An 18,353-nucleotide genomic window follows, 5' to 3' on the forward strand; every position below is an offset into this window, starting at 1 on the left:
AACATTTAAGGGAAGGCTTTTAATAACTCTTACAAAGCCTATCCTTAAGTTTGTTTATACATCGTAGGTACTGGAGATTTTTTTTTTTCTTTATTGCCCAAACTTAGAAACAATACGAGAAACACACAAGAAAGGAAATTTAAAAACAATTTTAAAAAAATAATAAAAAAGTTAAATCAGTTGTGTGCAAAGGCGGCCTTATTGCTAAAGCAATCTCTTACAGGCAACCCTTGGTGAAAGTAATAATAGAAAACATGAAAAAGCACAGTGCAAAAAAATTATTCTTGATTTTATATAAATAAATGAATAAATATACTACGACAATACATACATCGCCATCTAGCCCCAAAGTAAGCGTAGCTTGTGTTATGGGTACTAAGATAGCTGTTGAATATTTTTATGAATATAATACACCCAGACACTGAAAAACATTCATGGTCATCACACAAACATTTTCCAGTTGTGGGAATCGAACCCACGGCCTTGGACTCAGAAAGCTGGGTTGCTGCAAACTGCGCCAATCAGCCGTCCCCCTGTGCATACCCTCTATGCACGCCACTGGAGGTGTGCGATCAGATCTATTCAGCTAAACCCCGTTATTATCGTCGCCGGATCCCATCGCTTCTTGGAGCCCTAGAGTTCAAACTCTTCGTGGCAGATACTCATCAAATACTCGCGAACAATCCTGCGTTACGCTGTAATATCTTCTTCTTTTGCTTCTTTTGGCTTTTAGGTGTGCAAAAACGGCACGTTATACTTGCCAATGTCACGTATACTTGGAAGATCCACAAAGGTGAATGTCAAAAGGTAAACATTACATAACTATAGCACTATACTTTTATAAAACTTAGTATTCCAAAATAAGGATAATATCATTAGGGCCAACCGAAAAAAAAATTATATATCGGTGCGTTATCTGTAACTATACCATAAAGAAAAAAAAAACACAGTAAAAAGTCTTCTTCTTCTTTTACTTGGAAGATCTTCTTTTACTTATCGGTGCAGACCCACAGACAGTAGGGTGTTCACTAGCCACGGCCAAAGCCTTCCACTAAAGCAGACCATAAAGAAAAAAAAAAATCTAAAAGTATTGATCACAGGGAAAAGTCGCGTTAAAAAGAATAGATACTCTACCCCTTACGTTAACCTCTATCCGCTAATTTAAAATTGTTAATTTCGAATCATAATTACTAAAACTAAAAACGCATCTAAAATTCCCCAAATGGCAAAAATAATGAACATTATAAAAATATTAGTCCTCATAAACATTATAATAAGGTTTTAATAAAAAAAAAACGCAATACTATTCATTTAATCTGTGCATTTTCCACCCCTGCAAGGCGAGCGTGAAATTACTATGGTACCTCAGTTTCAGAACGCAATCTTACCACATGTTTAGTTTTTGAACGTTGCCAAACAATTATTATGTTGGCAGCCCCGCGGTGTAAATTGACAAGCCAGTGATGAGCTGTTTGTTTCGAGTAATCGATATCAGGAAGACTACTTCATACATGCATCAGAGCATTGCCTATTTATAAAAAAAAACTTTGGTACTTTTGTTAGATATTATTTAATTTTTTTTTTGTTTTATATTATCATAATATATATATTAGTTTATTATTTTTATATTTATTTATTGTATTCGTATGTAGTTATTTGAAAATTTAATTTACACATGTTTAGTACCTACTGTCAGTGGCGTGCACTTCATACATGCACCAAAGCATTGCCTATTTATAAAAAATAACTTTGTTTAGGTACTCTTATTATCTTGCGTTATTAGTTAAATCTTATTATCTTGCGCAATAAGACGAATGGTTTTTTTTCCATCCATTAGCTTTCATATATATAAATATATATATTAGAGGACCCTAGCGCCATCTGTCGGGCTGATTTGTGAATCTAAACCATCCAGGGTGCCACCCAAACCCATACCGATAAAATAATTTAAATCGGTCCAGCCGTTTAGGAGGAGTTCAGTGACATACACACACACAAGAAATATACATATAATTATATACCTATGTATATTTTTTATATTTGTGTAATTTTTGTTTATGTATTCGTATGCAGTTATTTGAATGTAGGTTTTTAATAATTTTTCAAAACCTATTTGTTCTCGCCCTTGTTGTCCTAATCCTAAGGTTGCCTGGCAGATGTCGCTTAAGCGATAAGGCCGCCTTTTGTATTCTACTCCAGTCTTTGATTTTTTCTCTATTCGTCCTTTATTTTTCTAACTGTGTATAAATAAATAAAAACTTCGTTGGAGCCCCAGTTGGTATGGTAGTACCGCCACTTTTATTCTGGGATAACGAACGGAAAAAACGTAACTAAAGCCGGCGAACTCTCGGTCAGAGCTATAGGTGATATAAATGATAGGTAGGGTACCTATAATATGAAATATATAAAACTAAATAACAGGTGGGTAGCTATCTAGTTGAAATACCTATCATAGAAATTAACATCGCGATTTCTTTAAACAACACAAAATAATCCCCCGGCACGACTAAGTCGCCGGCCATTAGAGAAATGAAAAATGGTACGACAGTGGCAATTAATTAAATGGCCGGCTCAAGACTCAAGACAATGGTGACATTTTGAACTCCGCAAATTGTTTTTGAGATAATAAAACAGAATAGTTAGTAGGACGTACCTACCAGTACATATTTTAGTTAAAGAAAATTAAAATGTATAAGACTTTTGACGGCCGATTGGCGCAGTTTGCAGCGACCCTGCTTTCTGAGCCCAAGGCCGTGGGTTCGATTCCCACTACTGGAAAATGTTTGTGTGTTGAGCATGAATGTTTTTCAGTGTCTGGGTGTTTATATGTAAGTATTTATGTATTACTTAGTACCCATAACACAAGCTACGCTTACTTTGGGGCTAGATGGCGATGTGTGCGTCGTCGTAATATATTTAAATATATTTAAGACTTACATCTACTTAGCGTCCGGGGAAGTACCAACTGCCGCCATTCTTATTTCTGCCGCTAAGCAGCATTGTTGCGATGCTGTTCCGGTCTGAAGGGCGTGGTTGCTTGTGTTATTACACAAATTGATGGACACAGGACAGCATTTTGCAGGAGGTTTCTAGGCGATGGTTTGCTACTTACCATCAGATGTGCCATCTGCTCGGTCGACCAAATTTTGGCGACCTCTATGGCGCAACGGTGAGCGCTGTAAATTTAAGTAAGAGGTCCCGGGATCGATTCCCGACAGGGGCAATTTAGATATTTATAATTTCTGAATTTTCTTTGGTGTGGTCTGGTGGGAGGCTTTCGCCGTGGCTGGTTACCACCCTACCGACAAAGACGTGCCGTTAAAAGATTTAGTATTCCGGTGTTATGTCGCGTAGAAACCAATTAGGGGTAGGTACGATTACCATACTCCCCAAAAGGTTAGCCCGCTACCTTCTTAAACTGCATCATCACTTACTCCCAGGTGAGATTCCAGTCAAGGGCTAACCTGTAGTGGAATAAAAAAAAAGAAAAAAAACACTATAAAAAAGTCACATGACGTCATTATGAATACCACGATTAAGTCCAAAAAGGTTAGGTGAGATTGCAGTCAAGGGCGAATTTGGAGCGGAATACATTTTATAACAGCCATAGATACTGCCTAAAAGGTTAGCCCGCTACCATCTTAGATTGCATTATGACTTACCACCAGGTGAGATTGCAGTCAAGGGTTAACTTGTAGTAGAACAAAAAATTGTACTTAGTAGGAACCTGGTAAATCAACACCTTTAAAACGTCACATTTGTCTGTTTGTTTAGTGACTCTAACGCCCGTTCGGTGTACTGGGAGGGTAGCTACCTGGGGGAGATAAGGGCTAACGGGGTGGCGCGCAAGACGGGGTAGCGGCTTATAGAAATAATAAAGAAAGATAACTTACCGTTCCTGATCTCGCTGGTACATGATAAAGCGTCGCCATGATGACATTCAGTTAGCACAGTTACAATTTTTTTCTGATCTGGTCTGATCTGATGGAAGGCCGCGGCTACGTTGATGTAATATACTTACCTAATGCTAAAGATGGCACCACTGAGTTTTCGGAGTTATGTGCGTTTTTAATTTAAGAAAATCAAATATCACTTAGATCAGTCAGTCACTATTGAAGAATTACCAAGAATATCCGACATTTATAATGATTGCGTAAAAAATACAAAAAGAATTAGACTCATTTCATAATACATACACTGACTTTAAGTGTAAAGTTATTGACACTTAATTGTAGATACTACAATTAAAAGTGTAAATAATTACCTACTACTTGGCATTTAAAAATATTTATAATTATAAGGTTAAACAAACTTGGACTTTGATGTTTTAAAATTAATTTTTTATTTTAATTTAATTTTAATTCTATTTTATTTTTTGACGTAATGACCATTTTTATTTTTAAAATATTTTTAGACACTTATTTTGTAATGCAGTTGTATTTAGAGAGTAATTAATTTTAAAAATATTTTATAAAACGTTCTACGAATCTGTAATAAGCAAAACATTCACTTAGCTCACAGCGTCGAAAACTGGACAGGAAAAATGTATTAGCTGTGGGTTTTCCGAAATAAATAAATAAATAAATAAATTGCATGCAGTGAATTGTGTCGAAAAACAGTGAAAACAACACGTCTCACTTCACACCCGCGGAATGTTGCTAGCTCACAAACTTTTGCCATTTTCACCTAATATACCTACCAACTTTAACTGATTATATTAGTATATGTATATCTATCTATCTATCTATATAGGTAGGTATATAAAAGAGAAAGTGTGTGGGTATGTTCCGTATAGGCTCCGAAACGGCTGGACCGATTTCAATGAAACTTTCAGGGAATCTCCGGATTGACCTGGCGAGTGATCCTGTAAAGTTTGGTGAAGATCGGAGCACTCCTATTTTTGAACTGTCAAATACAGCTTTTATTTACTATGATGATATTCTATTGTTGGGTGCACATGGGTGTAGATAATGATCTTCACCCGCTCGAGAAGAGAATAGAAGAGAATGAATACGGAGAGAAATAAATGATTTAATATATTATGAGAATTAAATTAAAAATTTAATGATGTAAGTTTATAGTTTAAATAAAATAAAGCAAAATCTAGCCCGGCGAAGCGGGCTGGGTACGCTAGTAAATAAATAAATAAATTGCATGCAGTGCATTGTGTCCAAAAACAATGAAAACAACACATCTCACATCACACCCGCGGAATGTTGCTAGCGAACAAACTTTTGCCATTTTCCCCATTTTAGGATGGTCCTAATAAACTAATTATACCTATTAGTATATTTATTTATTAAAATTACGATTTGTTATTTTTGTTTGTTCGGCTAAACCAAATCACCAATCTGGTTGAATTTTTTTAAATTTGCTGCTGAGTTTCTTGCCGGCTTCTTCTCGGTTGAATCTGCCTTCCGAACCGGTGGTAGAGTCACTACAAACAGACAGACTTGACGTTTCAAAGGTGCTTATATCACTACCTACCTACCTACTTGATATAAATGAATTATGAATTTTAATATACATGTAAGTACATATGTGAAGTGTAGGAACCTATGTAAAGTGTAGTTACATCCTAGAGATGGGCAGATGATATCCCGGTACAGCCTCAGAATACAACGTTCTCCGAGGAGTTTCACATACGTGGCTCCACAGCTAAACTTATCGTGGCGAAATTTCATGCATGCTTTGACATAATTTGCATCCTGGACCCTTCCCTTTAGATCCCTATAGGTAGATACGAAGCAAATCCAGATAAAGTCGCTAGTGTGATAATGCACGCCAACTAGCATTGGAGTAGCATGGTGGGTCTGATCTTTAAATACCTTTACCTATGTTATGAGAGACCGTGTCCTGCAATATGGCATTAGGTACCTACCTACCTTCTTAGTATGCTGAGGATGGTGATAGTGATAGTAAAAATAATGCTGTACGTTCTAATGCATTCTGATATCTCATAATAGGTACATAATGATGAGGCAGAATGGTGCAGGTCATACAAACTACTTTCCCTGAATCATTTACACAAACATAACCTTAATCCTTTACGACCAAGTCTAGAAACATCTATAGGTAGTAACCTAAGTACTTACTCCACCTTAAAAGGCACAGATTCGTAATAACATAAAGTAATTGACATATCATAAAATTCAAATTCCGAACTACCGATAGTTAAACTGAATATCACGACCCTCGCTATCATAAATCATAAAGAACCCATTATTTATTGCCCGGTACAATTTCACCCACGTACTGTACCAACTTATTGTTTATTCCCTACCTTCAAAACAGGAATATGCATTGTCGAATGCGACAGAAAAAAATATATCTCCTCGACTCATTTTCCTTTCCTTTAAATAAAACAAAAGAGCCTAGAGAGACACGTCGTTAAAACAATTGAGTTGGTGTCGATAACTTAGGTCGCATCACTAATTTCGTCGCGTTCCTTTTTCAATCTTCCCGCTATTCAATTTAGAGACTGAAATTGTATTGCAGTTTTGTGTTGGTACGACGTTTTGGAGCGCGGGAAAAGAAAGTGGTTACATATTTATAAAATGGAATCGATTTTTAAATAAGCCAATGGTAAGCCTTCGTTAAGGAGGCGGGCTCGGAATTCAAATGCTCCTCCCCGCGCTGCGTGTCAGATGAAGTGCCTTCGGTCTCGTGGTGTATTTTCTTCATTCGCGCAGCGTCCGCCGCCGTAAGCGGTCGTTGTTGGGAGAATGGATAATAATGTATGTTAGACTTCAATTCTACAATTCGTATTAATTATTTTATTTACACGGCCGAATAGCGCTGCAGCAATGCTTTCAAAGTCCAAGGCTGTGGGTTCGATTCCCACGACTGGAAAATGTTTGTGTGATGAACACGAATGTTTTTCTGTCTGGGTGATTATTTGTATATAATAGTATTCATTTATATTATCATAAAAATATTCATCTTTCGTCTTAGTACCCATAACTCAAGCTACGCTTACTTTGGGGCTAGATTGCGCTTTTTATATTGTCATAGTACCTATACCTATTTCTTTTTTTAATATTTTCATGTTATAATGTTACGAAAGGTTGATTTACCTTTTTTTTAAATCTCATTGAGCCTCGCTGAGATGGTGGGAATTAAAATAATTTTAATTTAATTTTGATTTGAAGTAGGTATGTAGAAATAAATTTAAATAAATTGAATTAAAATATTTCCTATTTACATATTTAAATTCATTCAAAATTTTATAGTTTATTTTATTAATCTGGCATTGGTCTTAACTACGTACTAATAATAGGGTTGTCTCAATATGATTATTATATTATTTAACTATTTTTTCACGATTATCTATTTGTAAGTAATTTCAAGTAATGTCACAATTAGGTAGGTAATGCTAACGCATATTAATTGAAGAATAATATTGAACTGTTCGGACCTATCTGCAGCAGTAAATAATAAATAAATTAATATAGGTACTACGACAATACACACATCGCCGTCTAGCCCCAAAGTAAGCGTAGCTTGTGTTATGGGTACTAAGATGACTGATGAATATTTTTATGAATAATGTAAATAAATACTTGTAATATACATAAAAACACCCAGACACTGAAAACATCACACTAACATTTTCCAGTTGTGGGAATCGTACCCACGGCGATGGAAGAAGAAACACATTGATTGCACGTATAACATACAGGAAAAGAAACAGTAAGGAGTATACACTACACAATGTAGAGATGCAAAGGCGGCCTTATTGCTGCAAGCAATCTCTTACAGGCAACCTTTGCAGATAGCACTTACAGCAAGAGGATTCAGAAAGAAAGCAAGAGATGGACTCCGAAAGCAGGGTCGCTGCCCACTGCGCCAATCGGCTGTCAAAGTTGATTGTTGAGGGCTTGTTCTTGAACCAGGGAGTGTTTAAAAACCACCAAATTCAAATTCAAAATTTCTTTATTCATGTAGGCCTATCACAGCCACTTATGAAGCGTTCATACATAAATGTTTACATAATTGTAAGGGGATGGTGATAACTTCGTTCGCCATCTTTAACCTAAAAGTTCTTAACGCGTCCTGGTCTAAGAAGAGCCCACAACAAACTTAGCCGGATTATTCTTTTTTTTGTTATCACCATCTCACAGTAAATTAATATTAAGCTTTGAAGTTAGAGCAATTCACATCCAAGCTTTTTTATCGTTTAAGTATTCCTATATAATAGGATTTTTCTGTAATGGTAAACGACTAAGACACCGGGAGGTATCTTCGCATCGTTCGAGTCCATGTAGGACTGCGGTGCATCTTTTTTTGCTTTTTCGGAAGGACACTTGCCGATAACCACCTGAGGGGTTGCTACGGCGTCACCGGGGGAGTGGGGCGAGCGCGAAAGCTCGCCATGAGAAGAGCCCCAGGGCTCGACGACATCGAGAGTGCGACCTGCGAGGGCTCAGACCTCGGCTCGGTTCGACGTTAATCTGACTGTTGGTGGACTTTTGGACTAATCATTGTTTAGTCCGAACGCCCCCGTGACCGTGGCAAGTCAACGTCAGAAATCGGGGCCCTCGTCTGCGCCGGCGAAGACGCTGTGTTTGTTGCGTGTGTGTGTGTTGTTGGGACACGTTGTCGGTAGTTATTTTATCGTCAGGTGCGGTGCATCGATAATGCAGTCGTATTTATATCAAAATACCCACCAACTCAATGTCATGAACATTAATATCTGGCAAATATGAATTTATAGTTATCAAAAGTTTAATTATATACGAACTTTATAAATTTACTGTAACAGTAAGTAAAACTAAGTAATCTTTAGTTTTAATTTAGTGAAACCATTATCTCAATAGGTAGGTGCTAATAATGTTTAAATTGGTATGTGATAAACGACTAAGACACCGGGAGGTATCTTTGCATCGTTCGAGTCCATGTAGGACTGCGGTGCGTCGATAATGCAGTCGTATTTATATCAAAATACCCACCAACTAAATGTCATGAACATTGGTTATTAATCAAATATAATTTTAATCCTTTGTTGAAAACTATCTATTAACTTATTAATAATTATTAGGGTATTTGTAAAATCCTAATCAATTTAATTTTTTAGTTTAAAGTTATCAGAAGTATGGTTAGTTTACCCACTTTATAAAATTACTGTAACATATGTGGGAGACAAAAGAAATATTTTAAACTTTGACTAGGTATGTCACGGAAAACTTTACCTACCTGAATGAACAAAGTCACGGCCCACCCACTAGTTATGAAAAAAAAACTTCCAAGTATAGTAGGTACTTAGCCAGTTATTAGGAAATTGGTTACTTATTATATTATTTAATCTGATGGTATCTATCGATCAAGATTGTTATCTTAAAAGAAAACAAAAGATTATAAATATCTATCTTTGTCTATATATTTCCTTATATCTGATTCTGATATGACAGTTTCGATCTTTTGGACAGCCTACGAAGTCCATGGCCACTATTCGAAGTTTAAATTGTGACACGCTCTGTACTCTCTGCAAGTGTTTATATTGTCTTTGGACTCTTTAAAGTCAATAAAGTGTCTACTTAGTCCATAAAAGTTTAATATGTATCTGGGCTCCTCGAAATTCTATTTTGTCTTTGGACTTTCAGAGAGTCTATTTTAATACTTGACCGTCTAAAAGCCTTTATTGTCTCTACAAGCTCTCTAAAAGCTCACTAAAATTCAATGTCGACTCGCAAGTCTCTTATAATACAATAAATGTACTGTTATATATATATATAATACTCTACATATACCTATTGATACAGTTACTTTCTTTCATCTTTATAAAGTACTCTCCGGGGCACGGTGAACAGCGCCAATTAGCTTGACAGAAAACCCAAATATCTAATGCTCTAGGCCCGTTCTAGAAAATCAAACAAAGGACTTCCTGAGACCATCGAGGCAGTTAACAGAACTCAACTTAATTGAAATCACCCCACCGGCAATCGAACCCAACACCCCACCGGCAATCGAACCCAACACCCATCTCTGAGTCATTATGCTTTAAAATATTTCACAAGTCAGTTTCCTTTATTTTCGTAAATAAATCAACGTAAAAATCATATAGGCGAAGGACAAACTCAAAATGCCGGCCGCGTCCGATGGAATGCCTTTCAACTTTTTTTTTTACTCACCTTTTTTTAAAATTCGAATCGAATCACCCAAATTAAGTAGCCATAAACGGAATCAGCTTCCAAATTTGAATATTTCATTTGTGCCCGTACAAGCGCGTGCTTTGATTTGTGTGTGGTATCACGTGTGTGTGCGTGGCATAGTGATGTTACTGAGAGTTGAATATTTTTATTATATACGCTTCAAATTTGATGATATTCATGAAAAAAAATACAAAAAAGAAACGTTTGTGTGTTGCAAAGTTTTGAAGATTTCATTTTATTTTAGAGTGGCTATGAGTTCATATTTCTCATTCAAATAGATAACGTTCATATATATAATTATCATATTAGGTATATATGTAATTATCTTTTTTTTTGCTTTATAAAGCAACCGCAGTAGTATTTATAGGAAGTTAGCGCATCCGGCAGTCATCATCCTGCCTGAAAAAGCAGCGCCATGTTAATATGATTTTTAATTAAATTTGGTAAAAGTAAGTAGCGCCACCTACCGGGTCCAATGGGGTTTTATGATATTTTTCAAATCAAAGAAACAATTCTTGACAAAAAATTGAAAAAAATCTAGATAAGGACACTCTAATCACCTAGCTGTATGAAATATATTTTTAACCGATTCTCATACATAAAAAATAATAACATTAATTATTCTTTAGTGAGATAAACAAAGTAGATTCATACTTAGGTAGTATTCGCTTACGTACGTACGAATATCATTCGAAACTTCTGAGCTCTATTAATTCTCTCTTTGCAATGAGGAAGCCTGTTCCTAGCAATGATACTTTGATTGGGTTGATGATGCTAATAAAGATTACATTACTTTTGCATACAAAGTCGATATCGATAAAATTAAATTGTGTCACATCACTAGGCCTTTTGTCGAAGCGCGCCGCGCGTTGATAAGGAAACATTTTAAATTAGTAGGAGAAGAAGAGAAAAAATATTATAAAAATTCATTTTTTATTTATATTTTATCGCGCGCACACAAAACGGGTAGCCGCTTGCTACCAGAACCGATATAAATTATATCATTTTTCACTGCGACAACCCTAACGGACGTAAAAAATGACGTCCCATTGAGACTGTTCCAAGTTTGAAAGTTTTGCCGCGTTTTTTATTCGTTTCCGGCCGATGAGATTCCATTATTGAACTTCGACATTCAAAAGTTTTTATAAGTCTTTAGTATTTTTTTTGAGCTTATAATGCATTGCTAGTTTTATTAGAGTTTTAATATGCATTTTGTATAGAAAAGTAGAAATGTACATTTACGTTAGTAGAAATAAAGGTTTTATATTTTAACCTCGGTGTGTCGGCTTTTTATTACCTACTTTACGTCTCTCCTCTAGTTTGTCTATGCCGGCCCTTTAGTTCGAAATTTGAATTTGGGATTTGTATCTTTTGCTGTTTAATCAAATTAAGGTCGGTGATCTTTGTATGGGCAACGTTGGTAATGAAATATTTGTTTTTAATGACATGTTCTTCGATATTTAAATATGATCATAGAGATTATCTTGTCTTCCAAGGCTTAGGCATAGGCAACAAGCTATTTTTTAGTATAAGTAAAACTAATGTACTTATTTAATACAATTAAAGTACACGTCATAGTATAAGGAACCTATAGTATATTTTAAATAACAAGTTAGTGATGCACTTGGATCCCACATCATACTAAGCCAGTGGCGAATGCTTTAGAAGATGTAAGCGCTAATCTCATAAAAGAGAAGAACGTAGTGCCCAGACCCATCACGCTGCTTTAATGCTGAATGCCTTATTCCAGAATCGAACCCAGGGGCCTTATGATCTGTAATCGAACCTACTTATCACTAGACCTAAGGCAGTTGAGTTAAATAGTCCTACCGCGTAGTCTGAATTACGCCTTTTAAACTTGAAGGCATAAAAATGGCCGCCCCGGAGATAAACGGCCGACAAAAATATCATAAATTTATGACGCGATGCATACTGAAAAGTAAAAAAAAGTAATTCCATATTTAAAATATAGGTTTCTCACTTTGTGAGACCGCGTGTCTATATTAATGTGGATAAGGTTTTGAGCGTTCTGTCAGTATGTCTTATTTTTTTTGTCTGTCTGTTAGTTTGTTTGTACACAGCTATAATAAGATATTAATTAATGACATAACAGTCGGTCATCTTTAAACTATAGCTGTCCACTGCTGGACTCAAGGTCACTCTAATGTCTAGGCCCGTTTGCTTATAAACAGTAATTATGAGCAGACGGGTTGGTGATCTCAGTAGATAGTAGTAGTTGCACAGATAACGCTACTACCCATTCTTCGTTATATTCCCTAAGACGCCTCGTACGACACCGGCGGGAAGAGGTGGGGTGGTGACAATTACTGCGGTAACAGTTCTTCTTCTTTTCCTGGGCCTTTTCTGGGCCTGCCGTTGGGGCAGACGTGTTCTAGAGTGGAGACCGCGAATCGGTAAGGTAATTAAACACAAGTACAGGAGAAACTTAAAAAAAAAAATAGAGCGTGCAAAGGCGGTCTTATCACTAAAGCGATCTCTTCCAGACAACCTTTGACGTTAGGAAAAAACCGTCAAAAATGGTCTAAGAAAAAACGTACTTAGCCGGGACTTCTTTTGAGAATCACCATCTCACAGCGTCACTTTAAAATTAATTATCTATCAAGTTAGAGCAATTTTTAACATTTATCATGTAATCCTTTACCTATCTACTTGTCTTATATACCTATTGCCTATAACCTACGAACAAAGCGAGTTAGACAAAAGCTTGTAAAAAGTTGATTACTAATGCCGGTTAGAATGCTACTCATATTTTTATGTTCATTTGCCCGTCCATTTATCAAATCTAAACTTGTATAGCAATGAAAACCAGTTTCTTGCCTCTGCGGTAGTAACTTACTACCTATAACACAACAATGAAATAAAATAAAAAAAAACGTTGTAAGTTTTCACAAATTGCGCATTATAAATAATTATTGAGCTACCTGTTTGAGTTCCTTTTTATTAAATCGCAAAAAAATTACAATGGATACGTTGATTATGAATTTTAAGTTACAGTAAAAAACTGCATTATTAATACAGACCATCCATTTTATTTGACGTATCCATATTTAACCTCCTTCATTAGCCGGACAAAACCAACGACATTTACAATCGTCCTTAATTTGTGACAGAATGACGTAACTGCTTATAGAATAAATCAAAAATAATTCTCATTGCTCTGAACATAAAGTTTAAATTTCATATCTATACGTATTTATGATATAGAACCTTATCGTAGGTGAGAAATATATGGCATTTGGAAATGTACGCGATACAAACTTTCTGGAGTTCGAAATTAGATTTTATTCAAATATCGAATCTCCAGTTCAATAACATAAGTAAGATGGTTATTTTATAAAGTCGATTTTTAGTTTTTGCTATGATAATGCACTGAGCATAAACAAGATGCTCTAGGTATCAGACTAGACTAGACTAGATCTGAATTCAAATTATTTTTTGTGAAACGTTCTTGATTGATTTAAAATTTGAATGAAAAAACGGTATTTCATTTAATTAATTAAAAATAACAATCATACAATTAACGTTTTAAAATAATATTTTGAAGGTGAAAACACATTTAAAATCTATCAGCATAAAGATTAGTCATAAATAAAAATCTTGTCATCGTCGATAATAAAATTAGAGGAGACGAAATGTTTTGCCAAAATCGGTTCTCGAATGGTTCTCATGTGACAGCTATCACTTGGGGCGTCATAAAAATGAGGTTTTATTATTTTCTAACTAATCTCGTAACGATATGATTGCCATAAACTATCCAATATGGCGTACGGTAGCCGAGCGGTTTAGAATTTATGGTTAATTTAGGGTGACCATGTTTTACTTGAACTTAGGAAATATAATTAAAGGCGTATTTGGTTTCTGGTTGTTTTTTTATAGTATTAATAATGTACCAAACAGATGGACCACCAAATAGTAGGTGGAAAACCTTAGTTTATAAACAGAGCAACACACAGAAAGGATATATTATAAACAAATCCTACAGAGTGCTGCCCCTTATTCATCAACACAATCAGCTAGTAACAGCACAGAGCTTTTTGTGACAGAGAACGTCTGTAGAAGTACTATCGCCATGTTTATTTCTGCCGCTTAGCAGCGTTGTTGCGATGCTGTGTTCCAGTCGTAGTTGCCGGTGTAATTACAACACATGAGGTTTAAAATCAGGAAACAACGATTATATGCCTCGATTTGATGGATCCAGGGCGGCCTGTTGCAGGACGTTTTCCTTGCATGCCCTGTGAAGTGTTACTCTGTTTCTAGGCGATGGTAATCCACTTACCGTCAGGTGCGCAAATTATTATTAGTTAGCGGAACAGCCTTCTTCCAAGCAGCCTCGTCGTTAAGAAAATCCGACAGGTCACCGCCGATTTGGATTGACAAAGATGATGATAAAAATAAAGTTTGCAATTTATCCCGTACAAAGCAGCGCCTGTAGGGTCACCCTACATTGGTATCAATTAGGTATCAAGTATAAATTACCAACGCTTGCTTTCTTGAGAACTATTTTATTATGAAACTTGCTCTATCTGGAGGAATCCGTAAACACATTTTAGGGTTCCGTAATTTTTGCCGTATACCTACGTGTACGGAACTTGTATCTGGCGGACGGCTTAGTCTATGTGCCTACTTATATAATGTACAAGGTCATCATCATCATATCAAACTGCGCCAATCGATCGTCAATATAAGAATATTATCACTAAGAAAAAAAAGTTTAATATAACATATACATATATTATTTAACAACAATAACAATAGGTATATTTTTTTTTACAATACTTAGGTGAAAAAAACATGCAACAGTCTCAAGGCGGGCCTCTTATCAGGAGAGTTAGTTTCACAATACCGTACGAATGCTTTACCCATTATATAAATAATATTTACTCTATTTACTTATATGTTTAGAAAACTTTGTCAGATATGGGTAGGGACGTACGTCAAGGGTAAGAATGTGTAGGGCAACAGTGTGGGCTTTAGATATGGGAATCAAGTACCTACGTAACATCTTACTATGAAATATTTAAAGCATTTCTAGTGGAACTTTTTAATCTCAAGATTTAAAGAAATAGAACCCGGTGCTGTGAAATAACTTCATAAAAAAAATCTTTAAAAAAAAAGAATCACTTGTCACAATATTATCATTAGACTTAGGACACACACTGTCCATTGTGCTCTTGCAAATTATTTGACGCTTCGTGAGAAACAATGTTAAGTAGGATTATTTTGTTGTGACCACTATTTAATTTACTTTACGGTATTACTTTACCTGTAAATGGATACCTGTGAATCTTACACATTTATATGTACTTACTTAATTCCACAAAAAAGATACTTAACTGGTGTTTTTCCGGTTAGCGAAATATGTGATGATCTGCATTTTAGAATTGCTCGGAATTCGGAGGTACTTGTATGTTATCCAAATTCAAATTCAAATTCAAAATTCATTTATTTCAAGTAGGCCTAATATAAGCACTTTTGAAACGTCAAGTCTGTCTGTTTGTAGTGATTCTACCACCGGTTCGGAAGGCAGATTCTACCGAGAAGAAGCCGGCAAGAAACTCAGCAGTTGCTCTTTTCCAACATCCATTCCACAATTTACATTTTGCATTTCCCCCGACGAGGTGGACAGATGACATCAGGCGAGTCGCTGGGAGCCGCTGGAGGCAAGCGGCCCAGGACCGTGTATTGTGGAACTCCCTACAAAAGACCCAGGTCCAGCAGTGGATGTCATAAGTGCCTGTGCTATTTAAGATATTATCAAAATAATAATCGCTCTATTCATTCTGTCAATAAAATATTTATAACTATTGACAACATGCACCCCACGTTTTTTTTACAATAAAATATATTTTTTTATTCACACTATTATTAATTTATATTTATTGAAATTTTTAACACTATTCTTAATTTAAATTTATTAAAATTTATTTTCTAATTTTTAGTTCGGTTTTCAATAAAAAGCTTGTTTTTTTAGTTTTTTTATTTTTTTCTTTATTTTTTTTTATTATTTTTTTATTTAATTTTTATTTTTTATTTTTATTTATTATTTTATTAATTTAATGCTGTTGATATAGATTCTATTTTCGTCCTGCAGAAAAGGGCTGTTCGTGCGATATATAAAATGAGCCCAAGAGAGTCGAGAGACGTCATTAAGGGATACATTTAAAGAAGTTAAAATAATGACGGTGCATAGTCAGTACATTTATGTCCATAAAGTATAACAAAATTTAAAAAGAAAATGGACTGGAACAATATTATATTATAAAATAAACTCGTTGTGCTGTGTACTGGGCTACACAAAATCGCTAATTTATTCAAGGGGAATTTTATATTATTTTAAAACAAATTACCAAATTAAATCTTTGAGATGTCTCTCAATAAGTTCAAAGTTTATATAAAACGGAAGCTTACAGGAAAATCCTATTATAATATTAAGGATTACTTGAACGATAAAAAAGCATGGGTGTGAATTTCTCTAGCTTCACAGTTTAATATAAATAAACTGTGCGATGGTGATAACAAAAAAAAAATACCCGGCTAAGTTCGTTGTGTGTGGGCTCTTCATAGACCAGGGCGCGTTTGGAACCCTCCTAGCTATAGGTTTAAGTTGGCGTACGAAGTTATATGTGTTTAAACATATATGTTTACATAATTGTAAGGGGATGGTGATATATACGATGACGTTTTCGTTTTCGTTTACATATACGATGATGTTTTCGTTTTTGTTTACGTATACGATAACGTTTTAGTGTTCGTTTACTTATACGATAACGTTTTCGTATTCGTATACGATGACGTTTTCGTATTCGTTTACTTATACGATAACGTTTTCGTTTACGTATACGATAACGTTTTTGTATTCGTTTACGTATACGATGACGTTTTCGTATTCGTTAACGTTCTCGTATTTCGTTTTTGTCATCGTATTCGTTTACGTATACGATGTCGTATTCGTTTACGTATACGATGCCGTTTTCGTATTCGTTTACGCATACGAAGACATTCGTTTATATATACGAAAACGTTTCCGTTTTTTGTTACGTATACGATGACGTTTTCGTTAACGTATTCGATGTAGTTTTCGTATTCGTTTACGTATACGATAACGTTTTCGTATTCGTATACGATAACGTTGACGTATTCCTTTACGTATACGATGCCGTTTTTGTGTTCGTTTACGCATACGAAGACGATTTCGTTTACATATACAAAAAGGTTTCCGTTTTTTGTTACGTATACGATGACGTTTTCGTTTTCGTTTAGGTATACGATGACGTTTTCGTTTACGTATTCGATGACGTTTTCGTTTTCGTTTACGTTTACGATAACGGTTTCGTATTCGTATACGATAACGTTTTCGTATTCGTTTAGGTATGCGATGATGTTTTCGATTTCGTTTACGTATACGATAACGTTTTCGTATTCGTTCGTTTTCGTTTACGTATACGATGCCGTTTACGTATACTATGACGTTTTCATTTACATATACGAAAACCTTTTCGTTTTTCGTTTACGTACACGATAACGTTTTCGTATTCGTTTACGTATACGATGACGTTTTCGTTTACATATACAAGAACGTTCCCGTTTTTTGTAACGTAAACGATGACGTTTTCGTTTTCGTTTACGTATACGATGACGTTTTCGTTTAAGTATTCGATGACGATTCGTTTTCGTTTAAGTATACGATAACGTTTTCGTATTTCTTTTCGTATACGTTGACGTTTTCGTTTACGTATTCGAAAACGTTTTCGTTTACGTATTCGATGATGTTTTCGTTTACGTATTCGATGACGTTTTGGTTTTCGTTTACGTATACGATGACGTTTTCGTTTTCGTTTCCGTATACGATGACGTTTTCGTTTACGTATACGATGACGTTTTCGTTTTCGTTTACGTATACGATGACGTTTTCGTTTACGTATTCGATGACGTTTTCGTATTCGTTTACGTATACAAAGGCGTTTTCGTTTACGTATACGATAACGTTTTCGTATTCGTATACGATAACGTTGACGTATTCCTTTACGTATACGATGCCGTTTTTGTGTTCGTTTACGCATACGAAGACGTTTTCGTTTACATATACAAAAAGGTTTCCGTTTTTTGTTACGTATACGATGACGTTTTCGTTTTCGTTTAGGTATACGATGACGTTTTCGTTTTCGTTTACGTTTACGATAA

This window comes from Pararge aegeria, chromosome 25 (assembly GCF_905163445.1).
Source record: "Pararge aegeria chromosome 25, ilParAegt1.1, whole genome shotgun sequence".
NCBI classification, from domain to species: Eukaryota; Metazoa; Arthropoda; class Insecta; order Lepidoptera; family Nymphalidae; genus Pararge; species Pararge aegeria.